Source organism: Mus pahari, chromosome 19, assembly GCF_900095145.1.
Source record: "Mus pahari chromosome 19, PAHARI_EIJ_v1.1, whole genome shotgun sequence".
NCBI lineage: Eukaryota > Metazoa > Chordata > Mammalia > Rodentia > Muridae > Mus > Mus pahari.
The window spans coordinates 57747496-57764526 of record NC_034608.1 but is presented as its reverse complement, the minus strand read 5'-3'; the positions used below and the strand labels follow the sequence as shown (position 1 = coordinate 57764526).

The following is a 17031-nucleotide window of genomic DNA, read 5'->3' as shown; positions in this document are numbered from 1 at the left end:
TATATATATATATATATATATATATATATATATATATATATATATATATATATATTCTACTCCAGCTTGGTAGATGGAGTGAATTCTAGGACAGATAAATCCCATAGCTAAAAACCAAAACAACAGCCAGGTGGTGGTGGCACACGCCTTTAATCCCAGCACTTGGGAGGCAGAGGCATGCAGATTTCTGAGTTTGAGGCCAGCCTGGTCTACAGAGTGAGCTCTAGGACAGCCAGGGCTATACAGAGAAACCCTGTCTCGAAAAACAAAAACAAAACAAAACAAAACAAAAACCAAAACAACATCAGAAAGAAGTTCATTCACTTGTAGATACTTTGGGTCTGCTGGATTTGGGTATGTGATATTTTTATTTATTTGCATGTTTTAATTTTAATACATTTGCATGTAATAAAGTTTGTAGAATATTTTTACTTTAAACATAATTTTTACTTAAAATTTATCTAATATTTTTTATTCTTTAAATTTTTAATTTTGCTTTTGTTTTTGTTTTTTTCAAGACAGGGTTTTTCTGTGTAGTCCTGGCTGTCCTGGAACTCACTCTGTAGACCAGGCTGACCTCGAACTCAGAAATCTGCCTGCCTCTGCCTCCCAAGTGCTAGGATTAAAGGCATGTGCCACCGCCTGGCTAAAATTTTATATAGTATACATTGTATTTTAATCATGCCTGGCTAAAATTTTAAATAGTATACATTGTATTTTAATCATCTCTTTCTTTCTCTCCTAACTGCCCTGCGGCCTCCCCAACACATCTTTCTCCCAACTTCAGTGCAATTCAGTTTCTAAACTGAAATGGGGGCTGGTGAGATGGCTCAGTGGGTAAGAGCACTGACTGCTTTTCCAAAGGTCCTGAGTTCAAATCCCAACAAACACATGGTGGCTCACAACCATCCTTAACAAGATCTGACTCCCTCTTCTGGAGTGTCTGAAGACAGCTACAGTGTACTTATGTATAATAATAAATAAATCTTATAAAAAATTTCAGTTTCTAAAAGTTCATTAATTATAGCCCTGTGGGATGTACCATAACCAAACCCCACCTAGAAACACTGCAACCACAGACAAGTCAAAGTTGGACGTAAACATTCCGACTGCCCGCCTAGTGTGTCAAGTCCGAATGCCTGATCTGTGTAACACTGCAGATGAAGAGAGCTGAGCATGAGGAAGGTGGAGAACTGGCCCCACAGGGAAATCTGAGGGAACCTCTGAATTCATCGGAGGGCCTGAAGTGTGTGTCATCTATTTATACAACTTGTATTTTAGAATCTGGAAAAACATAAAATCCGACGGAAACCCTTCATAAGCATCAAAGGGTTTTCTGTCAGTAAGGGTGTTGGGTGGGAGGGGGGAATAATTCCAAACACTCGGCCTTTGGGTTCTGACTCACAAATTTAAAGCCATCAGAAGCAAGTATTTTGTAAGAGACAGAGTATCCAGTGTATAAAGTTATTAATTATCCCCCCCCCAAATGTTCCATTGAAGCATCTGTAGCACAAATGCTCTGAGTAGAGTATAATTTTACCGTGTCAGTTCCTCATTTTGCAAAGTCTGCGGGCTCTCTCTGATGAGACTGATGCTCAATACTTCTTTATTTATTTTTAACCTAACTTGGAATCAATTACCATAGAAATATACATTTTACTGTATTAATCAGAAAGATGGACTTTGCTCCTTATTTTTATTGAAGCAAACACACACACACACACACACACACACAGCTCATAAATCACAACTGTGTATCTGAATGTGTTTTTTATGTGTACCCACTTGTGTATGTGTAACTCCCTACTAAAGCAAGATGTAGAACATCCCAGCACCCCGGAGACTCTGTCACACCCTTTCCCAGAGGACTCTTGCTCTCTGTAAGCATCCTTCCATTCACCGATGATATGTTTGTTCTTATAAATGGCAGAATAGAGGATGGCTGGATGGTGGATGGATGGATGGATAGATAGATAGATAGATAGATAGATAGATAGATAGATAGACAAAATAAGTCTCTTTGCTCTTAATATAACCATATACAGACCTAACAGTTCAACCAAGTATTGAAATTATCTTGAAACATCACGTAGTGCTGAACACATACAGACCACCTTACAATTGTCTCCAGACAATATGGAGTAGTGACCATTTACGTGGCACTAGCATTGTATTGTGCATAAGAAGTAATTTAGAGATGACAGAAGAACATGGGAGGGGGGCGGGGATGCAGAGGTGGGAATATCTGCTTGAGCTCTCCTGCTAAACTCTTTGTCAGTGAGATCCATGTACTTTATTGCACGGAGCCTGGCGCATGTCCATTCCTCATTATTGTTTACAGCATATTTCATCGCATGAATATACCCTGACCCTTTTGATTCTCTTGCCTTATGTTCTATATCCCTAAGAATGAAACTCAAGGCCCTGCCACCTACGAGTACTAGCAGGTGTCATTAGTACCAAGGGATATCCTCAGCTTCTAGGCTACTTTGGTATATACTTGGGTTGTTTTCATTTTTTGTTTTGCCATGAATATGACTGCTTTGAATATTTTTGGAACATTCTTCTGCATGCTTTTTTGATGGATTAAAAACATTATTCTTGTAATATGAACATGGGCCCCAGATAGATACATCTGCGGCTTTAATAAACCCTGCCAAACAGGTTTTCAGCATGTTCATCCTAATTGATACCCCCATTAGCAATGTATAAAAGTGACAGTCACGGTATATCACTGCCATGAGGTTTTGTTTCATTTGGATTCTTTTTTTTCCTGTTTTCATTTTGCCTTTTGAGAGAAGGAATGTAACCCTAGCTGTTGTGAATCTCACTATATAGATCAAATTGGTCTAGAAGTCGTGGAGATCTACCTGCATCTGCCTCCCAAGTGCTGGGATGAAAGGCGCCATCATCACCCCCAGCTCTTTCAACTATTTTCAGCTTGTCCTTTGGTAAGTAGATGCTGGCACTCAGTGTGGTTTTGGGGGGCATTTCCATGACGACTAAGCATCTGTAATGTCCTTATACCATTGTGGCTGTTAGGTCACTTCTTTTAGGAAATATCACCCCCTTACTTCTCTCTGCTGGCACCCCCCTCACTTCTTTCGTTCCTTATTTTATTTTATGTGCATGGAGCTTTGCCTCCATCTATGCACAAAGTGTCTTTTTAAAGGCCAGAAGGCTTCAGAATCCCTGGGGTTGCACACACTTGTGAGCTGCTATGTGGGTGCTGGGAGTTGCACTTGGGTCCTCTTTCGAGAGCAGCCAGTGCTCTTAACCACTGAGCCATATCTCCAGCCCAACTCTCTCACCCTCAGATGTGGATCCAGTCTTACTTTACAAATTCTCCATGTGACTGAGCACAGGGTCGCCAATGGAGGATCTAGAGAAAGGACCCAAGAGGCTAAAGGGGTTTGCAGCCCCGTAAGAGGAACAACAATATGAACCAACCAGTACCCCCAGAGCTCCCAGAAACTAAACCACCAACCAAAGAGTACACTTGGAGGGACCCATGGCTCCAGCCACATATGTAGCAGAGGATGGCCTTGTGGGACATCAGTGAGAGGAGAGGCCCTAGGCCTTCTGAAGGCTCAATGCCCCAGTGTAGGGGAATGCCAGAACAGGGAAGTGGGAGTGGGTAGGTTAGTGAGCAGGGGGAGGGGAGATGGGATAGGGGGGGTTTCAGAGGGAAAATGAGGAAAGGGGATAACATTTGAAATGTAAATAAAGAAAAATATCTAATAATAAAAAAATTCTCCATGTATTCTCTTTGGGTGTACAGTGTGTGTATGTGCATATTTAAGTGTTTGTGCATATATGTATGCACAGGCATGTGTGCTCCTGCATTCAGCTACACTGGCCAGTCATTAAGCTCCAGGAATTCCTTTAGCTAAATTCTTAGATATTTGTCTAACAACAGTTCACATAGTTATTTCCTCGTCTACTAGACAGGCATCTTTAACTATACCATATTATTTGGAGGAAGCTGTTCTCTTTCTTATAAATCATTTTTTACAATACACGATAAAGTGGGGTAAGAAGAAGGAATGGATGACTAGACTGTCCAGAGGTCATTTAGGGCAATGGAATCATCTGTCTACTATGATACTACATTCCATTGTACATTTGTCAAAACTTAGAGCATCCAGAATAAACAGTGACTGCGAAACTAGGGGCATTGGGTGACAACGGTGTTTCAGTGTAGGCTCAGTGTAGCTATACAATCATTCAGTGGGTGATCACAGAGAAGGAAGTAGACGGCAGCTGTACTTTTTGGTTCATTTTGCTGTGAACCTGAAAGATCTCTGAAAACCCAAAATCTATATATTTTTTTAAATGGCAGCAAGGGCAGGTTGTGATGGTACATACACCTTTAATCCCAGCACTCGGGAAGCAGAGTCAGGCAGCCCTTTGTAAACTTGGAGCAGTCTGGTCTGCCTAGCTAGTTCCAGGACAGCTAGGATCACTTAGAAAGAGCTTGCCTTTTTTTTTAAAGTCAGTATTAGAAAAGAGCAAAAGATGTTCAATACATACCTACCTTTTACCTTGATGGCGACAGCCTTCTGTAGTATGGTCCTCTGTAAAGCCCTACACTGCACGTGTTGTGCTATACAATCAGATAAATACATTGTTTCTCCAGATGTTTAAAAAGTTGTATCACTTATGTGATATTTGGTTGATATCCCTAGGAAGCCTGCTTTTTTTTTTTAAAGGAAAATTGGGGAGAAGTGGATCTAGAGGAGGTGTGGGAGGACTGAACAGAGTGGAGGGAAGGCAAACAGGGTTCAAGATCTAATATATGAGAAAAGAATAAAAGAGAAAAGTTGTATTAGGTACCAGTTTGCAAGTCCTCAGGGTTATTTTATGCATCTAGCAGCAAGTTCTTGACTTCTTTCATTGCCTTCGTTTTAATACAAACCACACTGTCTGCTACACTGCCCTTTTCAAATGTAGCCATCTTTAGTTAGGCTGAAATACATATGGCTGCAATGTTTAGTTTTGTGGTCTTTTCCATGTTTTGCAAAGGAGTGTGTGTTCTAGAAACTTCTTAGAGATCTGTGTTTGCATTTAAACTCTTTGATTAAACAAATATTAGTACTGTGCATCACTGATGCATTTTCTTTTTTTTTTTAGTCGCGTTTCAAATTTTATCGAGTTGTCAAATACATAGAGCTATCATCACCAGGCATTACAGCCCCTACATCAGCAAGGCCAAACTTCCACAGACAACACACTTCCTTCATTATCGAACTGATTTAGTTTTCTAAGATTTGAGCCATGTGGTAGTAACTCAATAATGGTGAGATTTAACCCTAAATTATGCTTTAGCCACTTGCTTCCAGCCTTCTATAGCGAGTGATTTTGAAACTCCTTTTGGCATTTGCTTGTTCTTTCCTGAACCTGGCATAGTGCCAACTCTTTTTTTTTTTCCCCACTAAAAACATACAATCATATTTTCCTTCTTTCTTCTGTTAGCAACATTACCACGCTGACACTTGATCTCTGCAAGCAATTATCTTGTTTCTCCAAGTCTCCCTTTAACATCCTTTAAAGGACCTGAAGCATTTTTAAATGGCCCTTTAGTCTGTAGCAAAATGTTCCCATCTTTCTCAAAATATAAACCAAGTTATTCCAGGGGACTTATCTTTTTAAGTAAACCCACAGAAGTGACTTTAGCTCCCCTAACTTAGAAAGAGCTCAAGGTCCTTGGTACTCTGCTCTTTGGAAAAACTTCCTTTAGTTGGACTTTCTGCTACAGAAAATGACTTGTTTTCGTTTCCTATATTTTTGTGATGTGTGTGTGTGTGTGTGTGTGTGTTTCTATGACTTCAAGATAACCAATCCTAATGTTCATGGGTCAGTTCATTCCCTAGCTGTATCTTGAGGTTCTCGAATATGGTTAAAACTCCTCTTACCACTTAATAAGAGTTAGTTCTCATTTGTATATGGATACATTTTTATCTTAGAGCGTCATAACCATGCTGTGAGAAAAAACTTGAGTGTTGTTTGTTGGGGGGCCGGGGAGCCCCATAATCCTGAATTCTTACAAGCTGTTCTACTTAGCCCATTCTCTATTCCATCTCCTAACATTGTCCTTTCCTGTGTGTCTTGTGACAACCTGTCAGTTCTACTTGGTTTTCTTGTTGCTATGACAACATACTGACTGGAAGAACTGGTTTACAATTTGAGAAGGACACTATCCATCGGGATGGGGAAGGCATGGTGGCAGGAAAAGAAAGCTGCTTCCTCTGGGTGGACCAGGGAGCAGCCAGAGATGAATGCTGGTGTTCAGCTGTCTTTCTCTGTTTCCTTTTTCATTCAGACACTAGCCTGGGGGAAGGGTGCCACTTGCATTCGGGATGTCTTCCTTCCTCAGTTAAACTTCTCTGGAAATATCTGTGCAGGCATGGCCAGGAGGGTGTCTCCTGGGTGTTTTTGTATCCTGTCAATCAACAAAGAAGATTAACCATTACCTTCCTTCCTTCTCCTTCCTTTTGTTCCTGTGCTAAGAATCAAAATCTGGGCTTTTTCACTCCATAGGCAAATACTCTAGCACAGAGCTATATCTCTACCCCACAAGTCAATGTCCTTAAAGGCAGTTTACCTTTGTGTTCTTTGTATTGTAAACGTGGCTTAAATATTAACTGTTTGACTTGTAAAATGAAAGAATCATAATACAGTGAGCTAAAAGGGAGACTAGATTATATCATGAATCCTTGGTTTTTCTCAAACAGGTTCGGGTAGTCTACAGATTATAGGTACAATTCTGTTAAGTTTTTAAAAGTTAACATGAAAATGAGATAAAAATTACTCTAGTATTACATAAATACTAAGTATGCAATATTAAATAAAAATGCAATAGCATGGGATGCAAAATTTAAGCTTGAAAGGTGAACCACATTACATGCCTCTTGAAAGAAACACCACAGAAGTATAAGCATGGTAAGGAGCTACCTAGGTGCAGGAGGACTGCAGGAATGAATGCATTTTGCAACAATAAAAGTCAGTGCTGGGGCTGGTGAGATGGCTCAGTGGGTAAGAGCACCCGACTGCTCTTCCGAAGGTCCGGAGTTCAAATCCCAGCAACCACATGGTGGCTCACAAGCATCTGTAACAAGATCTAATGCCTTTAATCTCAGCACTTGGGAGGCAGAGGCAGGTGGATTTCTGAGTTCGAGGCCAGCCTGGTCTACAGAGTGAGTTCCAGGACAGCCAGGGCTACACAGAGAAACCCTGTCTCGAAAAAAAAAAAAGTCAGTGCTACCTCTATTGCAGGAGCTGAAAAGCGTGACCCAATCAGCCCACACCCCGTGTTAAGTCAATCTGTATTGACACATACCTGGTATTAGCTGTGCAAACACTGGGGTCACAGTGATCAGCCAAACAGACAAAGTCATCGACCTCAGCGAGCTGTCTGTAAGTAACAGAGCAGAGTCATTAAAGGAATATGCAATATGCAGACATCCTATAAACCAGCGACTCTCTTGGTTGGCCCAACAACAAAAACATCTAAAGAACAGACACACAAGTTGTTATTGCAGCTTTCTAGTAAATACCCCCAGAAATTCTATTCCAATTACAGCACAGAAGAGCTTTAACGTATTTTTTTTCTCTGCGTTTTACATTTCAGAGCTTCTCTCAGAAGCCATTTACTGTTAACTGCTTTTCCTAAAGTTCTGACTGGCTTGTGGCCTGAGAAGCTCTTAGCTCTTTTTTTTAACCTCTTACTCATTTTTTTCTTGCTTTTGCCTAATTTTATTTACTTTAAATTCTTCAGTTGGATTTTTAAAATTTTTTTCTATTTTTTTTATAACAAACCTTCCCATCCTCACCCCACTCCCAGCTCTAAACGTTCCCTCTCAAAGCTTTTATTATATTTTAATCTGTTACATTATATAATTCATCTACTTTTACATGAAGGCCTTCCTAGGGATTCTTGCACTGTGAGGTTTATCCCTAGTTCTTCACAGGGATGGGAAAACAAATGAGGTAACAACAATGATTAGAAACACTAACCAAACTACCAATAGCAATAGAAAAGGAAGGGGCAAAAAAATCAAGGAGATAAACTTAAATGTTAAATATTATTAAAGGTACAATTAATAAACGCAAGCTAATTCAAAAGGAGGCATAAGAAGGAAAAACGGAAAAGCTAAAAATGAAATAAAGGAACAGAAAAAGATAAAGGAGAAATGAAGAAGGAAAAAAATGAGGATGCGAAAGGAGAAGAATTTAATTAAAAAATAAAAATAAGTTATGTACCAATATGTAAGACAAAAGACAGTAAGAATTCCTCCTGGATGCAGCACTGAATAAAGGAGCTCGTTATCCTGTCATCTGACACTGGATTCTGCCGAATGTATCAGGGAGGAAGTGGGTCAAAGCTGAGACCTGTTGCAATTTTTTTCCCTTAGCTCCCAGCAAACAGGTTGGTGCTGTCCTTTGGCCAAGCCTTGCCCTTGTTCACCTGACGGACCAGGTGGGTTAAGGGTATATTGTCTGGGGCAAGGCTTCATGGACTCCAGAAATTTTCACATTCACTCCAGAACAGAATGGCTGGGCTGAGACTTGGGAGAGACCTCCCTCTTTTTTGTCTGGAGGCTTTCATGAAAATTTGCAGTCAGTCACCACGAGGCCAGAGGAGTTTTGGCTCTAAGCCGGCTGGGCAAGACTCCAGGGGCCGTGGTGGTGCGACAAATACCCTGGCCAGAGAGTGACTCAGAGAGTGGGGGCAAGCAAACAGATCACTGAATCCTGTCCTGTAGAATAGGGGTCATGCTCCATGAACAACCCGCAGGTCTTCTGCTTTCACACACCACCCTGGGACCACCACCACCCTCCCCCCACCCCCGAACCTTCCCGCAGTTTGTCACCCTCCTCACCATGGCTGACAAGGTGAGTGGCCAACATGCCTTTCTTGGCTCATGTTCCTTCTTGCTTCATTTCTAAATGAGTTTGTAAATGACGCTCTTTCTCTCGGACTTTCAGGGGCGCCCCTCTCACCCCCTATGACATCATCTTCAAGAACTCTGAAGTGTGATCGGTCTATGCTTCCTAACCCCTGAAGTTGTTTAGTCCCAGGAAGCAGCACCCGGACAAATCTTGAGAAATGTAACAGATTTGTTCCTTAAGGTTTGTATTTTGTCAGACAGTCAAAGACCAGAGTTAGGACAGAAAGGACTGTAAACCCGAAGTCTCGCACATTCACTATCAAACTTGTTCCTAAGTATTTTATTTTTGATTCTGGGACTCACCGTGATCTCTTGTCTTCAAATTATCCTCCTGCCTTATAAGAAGTTGGAACTATAATCATGCTTCTTTAAAATTGTAATACTATTAGTAATTTCTTAATAATATACTATTGTACATTTATTTACAATTAATTAGTTAAAAAATTAAAATCCAGGACGCAGGTAGATCAGGTTGGCATTGAACTTGTTATATAGGCAAAGATGATCTTGCGTTTCTCATCTTCCTGTCTCTATCTCCCAAGTCCTGAGATTACAGCCATTCAGCACCATGTCTAGCAAGCATTATTTGATTTGAGATTCCACCACCTTTAAGCTCTGAAATCTTGCTAAATTCACAAATTAGTTCTTATGCTGTTTTTTTTTTTTTTTTTTTTTTCTCCAACACAAGCTAGGGTCATCTGGAAAGAAGGACTCTCCATTGAAAAAGTGCCTCCATCAGATTGGACTGTGGACAAGCCTATGGGGACATTTTTCTTGATTACTGATTGACATGGGAGTTCCCAGCCCACTGTAGGTGGTGCCACCCCTGGGCAGGTGGTGCTGGGTGGGATAAGAAAGCAGACTTAGCCATCCATGAACAATCCAGTGAACAGCATTCCTCAATGGCCTCCGTGAGTTTCTGCTTCCAGGTTCCTGCCTTGAGCTCCTGCCCTGATTTCCCTTTAAGATGTGATCTGGGATATGTAAGCCAAATAAACTCTTTCCTCCCAAGCTTGCTTTCGGTCATGGCCTTCATTGCAGCAAAAATAATTCTAATGATTTGTTTGTAGGTTCGTAGGGGGTGGTTCTAATGCTTTGATTGGGAATCTGATTATGAATGCTGAAGGTCCTGTTCCCCAATTGGTTCTTGATTGATCAATAAAGATGGTACTGACCAATGGGTGGGCAGAAGAGACAGGACTTCCAGATTCCCGAAGACAGACTAGGACGCACAGGAGGAGGAAAGAAAATTTACCGTGCTTCAGAGGGAGAGCTACCAGTCATGTGAGATCTTGAGTGGAGTGACCTACTGGGCCTGGGGTAGCAGGTGGGAGATTAGGAACACAACTAAGCAGAGGGCAGATTTAGGGTGCTGAGCAAGGAGAAGGTAACCAGGCAACTAAGTTAAGGGAAGACTTAGAGATGTTGAGCTGGGAGTAAAGGTAAGGGCACATTAGCCTCAGGTGGCTTAGAAGTGCCTGGCCATTGAGCTAAAAAGCATATTAAAAATAAGCTAATGTGTGTGTGTGTGTGTGTGTGTGTGTGTGTGTGTGTGTCTTTCATCCATAGATCCAAGGGAACTAGGACAGTGGATGGTAGTGTGGTCTACCCAGAGCTTGAAGCAGGGTAGTAGAAAATAACATGCGGGCTGGAGAGATGGCTCAGTGGTTAATAGCACTGACTGCTTCCAGAGGTCCAGAGTTCAAATCCCAGCAAACACATGTTGGCTCACCACCATCTGTAAAGGGATCTGACTCCCTCTTCTGGTGTGTCTGAAGACAACAGTGTACTTAGATATAATAATAAATAAATATTTAAAAAAAAGAAACTAACATGCAACATAGATTCCTTAATATTTTCTATAAAAAAATTAATAGTGTTACATTTAGAGTATTAGGCAAAGTTATCTAGAGGATTAAAGCTGAGCGAATGTATAATATACGATATATATTTTATAATATGATATAGGATATATTATATATGTTATGTGATATACTATATCACATAAGATGCACAATATATCATATATATTATATGTTATCTATTATAAGGGAGGATTCACTAGGTTGACTTGCACTGTAGGACCATCATCCAACAATGATGTCTACATGATAGAGTCTGAGATGCTAATAGCTGCTCAGGCAATGATGCTGGATGCTTCAGTAGTCTTCATCTGGTACTGAAGGCCTAGAAAATTCCTGGAGTGTTTCTGCTATTCAGGTTACATCTGAAGGTAAAGTAGCTGGAGTCTGATGTCCGTGGAGGACTGCAGCAGCAGCAGCAGCAGCAGCAGGAGGAGGAGGAAAAGGAAGCAGCCACCAGCAAGAAGCAAAGACGGGCAGACAAGACCACTTTCTCCTCAGGCCACTTTGTATCTGGGACATCTGCTCAAAGGAGCTGCCTGTTACGGGGGTGAGGCTTCTCCCCTCAGTTAATGCCTCCTGGAAACATCCTTGTAGACATCACACACGGTGCATTTCTTAGTTCAGGGGTCCTCGACGTTCCTAGTACTGCGACCCTTTCATCCAGTTCCTCAGGTCATGGCGACCCCCAACCATAAAACTGTTTTGTTGCTTCCTTCATGGCTGTAATTTTGATAGTGTTATAAATTGTAATAATATCTGTCTTTTTCCGATGATCTTAGGCAAACTCTGTGAAAGGGTGGTTTGACCCTCAAGGGGCTTGCGATCCACAGGTTGAGAATCACCGTCTTAGTCGATTCAAGTTGATAAGATTAAACATCCGTTCCCATTTCCTTTTTGGTTTGTTGGCCTTTCTCCTGTTTTGCTTGTTTCTGAGACAGGGTCTCACTTGTGTAGCTCTGGCTGGCCTAGAACTCCCTGAGATTCTCCGATCTCTGCCTCCTGAGTGCTGAGATTAAATGTGTGAGCCATCTTCCCCTCCAGTTTTCATTCTTATCTCACTGGTTCGGACCTTTGTATCCTGTAGTAAATAAATACGCAAGGGAACAGCTTACAGAGGAGAAAGGCTTATTCTAGCTCTCAGGTTGGGAGGCCCCCAGTCTGCGGTCACACACATCTGGTTCACGTCTGGTGAGGCAGAATATCATGAGGAGGAGTGTGTCCGGCAGATGAGAGGCAGGGGGCAAGGCTGTAAGGAGGGGACCCAGAATAAACCACCGGCATAAAGGATGGCCCACTGGGGACAGACTTCCTCCAGCTGTGCCTGCCTCTGAAAGTTCCCACCACCTCTTACTAATGCCATCAAATTGTGAAGCCATCAATGGATTAACTCACACAGGTGAAAGTGTGGACTCTCACAGACTACCACTTCTCATCATGTCAAGACCAAGCCCTTAGCGCACGAACCTTTTGGAGAACGCTTCTTAATCAAATCTCAACATCTACAAATAGAACTCACGGGCTTCTTTCCTCTGAGTACGTTTCTTCTTTCCATTTCTTGTCTTCACGATCTACTTCGGACTACCAGCTGACTAGAGTAGGCGAGTGCATCCATTGAGCTTGGTGTCAGTGCTGCTTCTCTCTCCATAGGACACTGATGGGTCCCTGGATCAGACAGAGGAAACTCGTTTTTATTCATTAGGTGGGTTTTTATTCTAAGTCCATCTACCGAAATTAGCCTGTGGGTTTTTTTCTTTGTTCTCTTCATATGGTAAATCATTCAAACTGGCCCTGCACACATGCCTTCTTAGGAAGAATTCTATTTACCATGATGAACTTTAATGTGTTGCTAAGTCAGTTGGTGAATATGAAGCTCTGAAAACAACACTTAAATATCCAAAGTGTACCAGCTTTTCCCCTCCTTTCATGTTTATTTTTAATTTAGGTTTTCTGGATTTCTTAGATATTTATGTTTTGGAGAAATTGGTGATTATTTTTTTCTAAAAAATTGAAAATCTACGCTTATCCCTCTTAGACTCTAAGAGTACCTGTTTTAATCTGTCTGTCTCAAAGGTCCCTGAAGCTTTGTCCTCAACTTTACTGTCTTCCATGGTCTTCAGATTGGGTTTCTGTCTGTCTGTCTCTCCTCAGACCCACTGACTTCTTCTTAGGCTGTTTCTCCTCTTCTGTTAGACCCTCTTAAAAATTTTAATTTCTCATGGCTGTAGAGATAGCTCAGTGGTTACAAGCACTGACTGCTCTTCCAGAGGTCCAGAGTTCAATTCCCAGCAACCACATGGTGGCTCACAACCATCTGTGATGGGATCTAATACCCTCTTCTGGTGTGTCTGAAGAAAGTGGCAGTATACTCACATACATAATAAATTTAAAAAATATTTAATTTCTTATATTTTTTCATCCTATGTATGTATTTCTATACATACTTGCTTTCAGATAGTTTTATTCTAGTTTCAACATCTGGCACTTGGGCTAGCTCCTATAAGTGAATCTGGGTCAAAAGATGTGCAGTTTCTTTGTCTGAATGCATTATAATTCCTGATTACATACTGCGATGAGATGCATAAAGTACTGGCTACTTCATACTTCTCTGTCTAGTTTTTGTCCTAGTAGACAGTCTGGCTACATTCAAACTATAAACTGTCTAGCCATTGTCTGAAAATTCTATTCAGTTTTTTTCAAGTTGGTCTCCTTGGAGGACCTCCCCCATTCCCAACACACACACATACACACACACACACACACACACACACACACACACACTTCAGAAGTCTGGGGAAATGAGGAGAATTTACACATACAGGTCTGAAGGCTCCCATCCAGTGGCTATCAATCTTTTTCCTGGAATTTCTCCCCTCTAAATCCAGCCATGTTAGCAATCTAAACTGCATTTGCTACTCCAATTACGATTGTGTTTTTCTGCCAGAGTGTGAGTTCCTCGTCCCAAGGGGCTGGGCAGTCTGCTCAATCGAGAAACCATACATAGGTTCTTCTTCCAAGTGTTGACTCCCTTCCAGTTCTGGCCTGCTTTTGGTCACTCTCTGGGGCCTTCAAATAGACATTGTTTGTACTCTCGTCATAGTGAAGAATTATTTTCTGCGGGAGCTTTAATCTAATATCAATTACTCTGCACTAACAAAAGCAAAACTTGGGGCTGGAGAGACGGCTTAGAGGTTCAGAGTACTTGTTGTTCTTGTAAGAGGACCTGGCTTCAACTCCCAGCACCCAGATGATGGCTCACAACTGCTCAAAACCCCAGTTCTCATCTCCATAGATACCAGGCATGCACATGGTACACAGACATACATGGAGCCAATACCTTCTTCATACACATAAAGTAAATCTAAACACATTTTAAAAAGGTGAAACTCCAGATGACCACACCGTAAAATCCTCTTTTGTATTGAGTGCAATTGATAAAATACTGAAAATATGGTTTGTTTCATTGGTGAATGACAATCTAAGTTTCTAATTATGTCCCTTATTTGAGGAGAGTGAGAAGGCTTGCCTAGAACTTTGGGTGACTACGTAGAAATAATTTAAATTACTATAACATTCTTTTTGTTTGTTTGGGCTTTTTTGTTGTTGTTGTTGTTGTTGTTGTTTTGGTTTTGTTGTTTGTTTTGAGACAGGGTTTCTCTATGTGGCCCTGACTCCCTATATAGCCCAGGCTGACCTTGAATTCACAAAGATCCTCAGCCTCCTGAATGCTGGAATTAAAGGCGTGTGCCACCAGGCCTGGTTTGACCATGACGTTCTTGAGTGATTAATCAGGAGAATGTTTATAAAGGTCAATGTTTTAAATTTTAAATTCAAATAATTTGTTGGAGTTCTTAAAGGAGATGTAGCAATTAAGGAATAAGAAGACTGTTCTAAAGTTAATTGCTAAGTCAGATTACAGTTCTGGTAAGAAAATGCTTATGGCTTCTAAATAATATAACAAATTGAAAAGAAAGTAGAACCACGTACACAAGATCTTGGTATATAACCTCCAGTTCACAATCCTCCTGTTTTAGCAGCCCGGAAAAAACATTTCAGACAAAATTTAAACAATTATCTCTTAGCACTTTTAGGTTAGAAGTTGTATTTTACACTTTATATCGTGAGTTTCTTAGAGTTCCTTCACACGTTGAAGAAGCATATAGGGAGAGATAGGATTAGCCTAGTAAAGATCTTATTGGTTATAATAAGTAAATATCATGTGTTACAATATATTCAGCACATCAAATATGTAACTAATATAACCGAGATTGCAGGACACAAGGTTTCATTTAAATGTGTTTAAGGAAAGGTAAAACATATCAGATAAAAAAAAAAGAAGAAGACATATCAGATACTTTCACCAAAGGCAGCTCTCACGGGCTGGAAAGGGCTCAGTGGATAAGTGTACTCATTGCTCTTTCAGTCCTCCTGAGTTAAGTTCCCAGCACACGCATGGTGGCTCTCAACAGTGTATATATAATTCTGGTTCCAGTGGTTCCAGAGGCTCAAATGCTCTCTCCTGGGTAGTGCTGAAAAAATGCTTACATGCATAATACTTTAAAAAAAACAACAAGATTTATTTTATTTTTTTATGAGTATACTGTAGCTATCTTCAGACACACCAGAAGAGGGCATCAGATCCCATTACAAATGGTTGGTGAGCCACCATGTGGTTGCTGGGAATTGAACTCTGGACCTCTGGAAGCAGTCAGTGCTATTAACTACTGAGCCATCTCTACAGCCCAAGACTTTTTTTTTTTTTTTTTTTTTTTTAAAAGCAATCAGAAGACATCGCTTTTCAGCCTTTTGGCTAAGATCAAGTGAAAAAAACAAACAGACATAGAAGAAAAAAGGAAAGAAAAAAGAATAGGAAAAAAAAAAAGAGAGAAAAAGAGAACACTTTTTAAAACTCAGTCAACTCCGTGATAATTTTCCTGAGTTGACACCAAGGCTCCTTGGAGAGTCTGTCCATCACAGCATCAAGCTTAAAACACTCGTAGTAAATCTTGTCAAAGAGATTTTCTAAAAGATCATTATGATTAAACAAAATGATCCAGTTATTTCTCCTCGTAAGGCAAAAGTATGCCTGGCACCTTTAGCTTTAGGCTACTCTAACGATGCCATTCACCAGGTGGATTATACGCCATCCTTTCAAGGCAATTAAAATCATGTCTGGCAAAAACAGTCAAGGTTTCCATGTTTTCTATCTTAATATTCCTCTAAAGAAATGTGGTACAATTGAAAACAAGTGTAACTTAAGGCCTTCGCTGATAATGATAGCGCAGACCAGGTTTTTTTTTTTTTTTCTTTTAAATTCAGGTCTATGTTCGACTATCCTGGGACAGGAATGTTATTTGCTAGTCACACAGTAAACCTGTGCTACTGAAAGCACACTTCCTAAAAGCTTTTTCGAAGGACAGCCCAGGAATCAATACGAAACAGTAAAGCAGCTACTTTGTCAGCGTTTCAAACAGCACTGTAAACAATAAATATTTAATGGCAGACACACCAATATGCTGAATGTAAGGAATAATGGCCTGGGAAAGTAGCCGAGTGGATTCTTTTACATGGGGGATCAAGTGAATTACAATTAGTCTAATGATGAAAGCTTTTAAGTCTTTGCTTCAAGGCTGTTGTGCCGGGCTTCTCATTAATCCCATGTTCACTGGCCCGCAGGACTGTCACAAATGCAGAATCACATACCTATCATTGTCACACTATACCCGGGAGCCCAGGGTGGGATTTAACTGGATTTTCCTTGGCTTGCCATTTTTATCTGGGCACAGGAGGCGAGCCGGTCGTCCTCTGGGTTTTACTTGGTTTCTTATTCATTGAGTTCTTGGAATGGGAGTTAAGAACAATCAGGTCAGGCATCAACAAAGGAACCTGACCGTTCGGTCGGTCACAGTAACTTGGAACCGCTGACCTAAAGGGTTGGAGTTATTCCAGTTGGGAACATTTTCTCCTTTACCATCAATAGATTAGTCAATCATTTTTTTTGAAATAACATGGCCATTTTTTTCCCTATTCCTTGAGAATTTTCCCCCTAAGGATCCTTACCAAAATTAAAAACAAAACCACTCCCCCTCAATTATTGTATTTTATTGGGTGCGGGCACGCTCATCGTGTGTGGAGGTCAGGGGACACCTTGTGGAGATTGGTTCTTGCTTTCTGGAACCTGACCTTAGGTTGTCAGATTTGGCAGCAAGCACCTTTAC

At 40.8% G+C, this 17031-nt stretch overlaps 2 long non-coding RNA genes across 2 annotated transcripts; one reads left to right on the top strand and one right to left on the bottom strand.

Annotated features, from left to right (window-relative positions):
* Nucleotides 1-5140: 5140 nt before the first annotated feature.
* On the bottom strand, nt 5141-8347 carry LOC115062614. Its single transcript, XR_003842566.1, has 3 exons — nt 8263-8347; nt 7340-7414; nt 5141-6442 (listed from the first exon to the last, which is right to left on the bottom strand). It is a non-coding gene; the product is annotated as an uncharacterized LOC115062614 (long non-coding RNA).
* Nucleotides 8348-8735: 388 nt separating this feature from the next.
* On the top strand, nt 8736-9935 carry LOC115062578. Its single transcript, XR_003842514.1, has 3 exons — nt 8736-8895; nt 8989-9132; nt 9640-9935. It is a non-coding gene; the product is annotated as an uncharacterized LOC115062578 (long non-coding RNA).
* The last annotated feature ends 7096 nt before the right edge of the window (nt 9936-17031 follow it).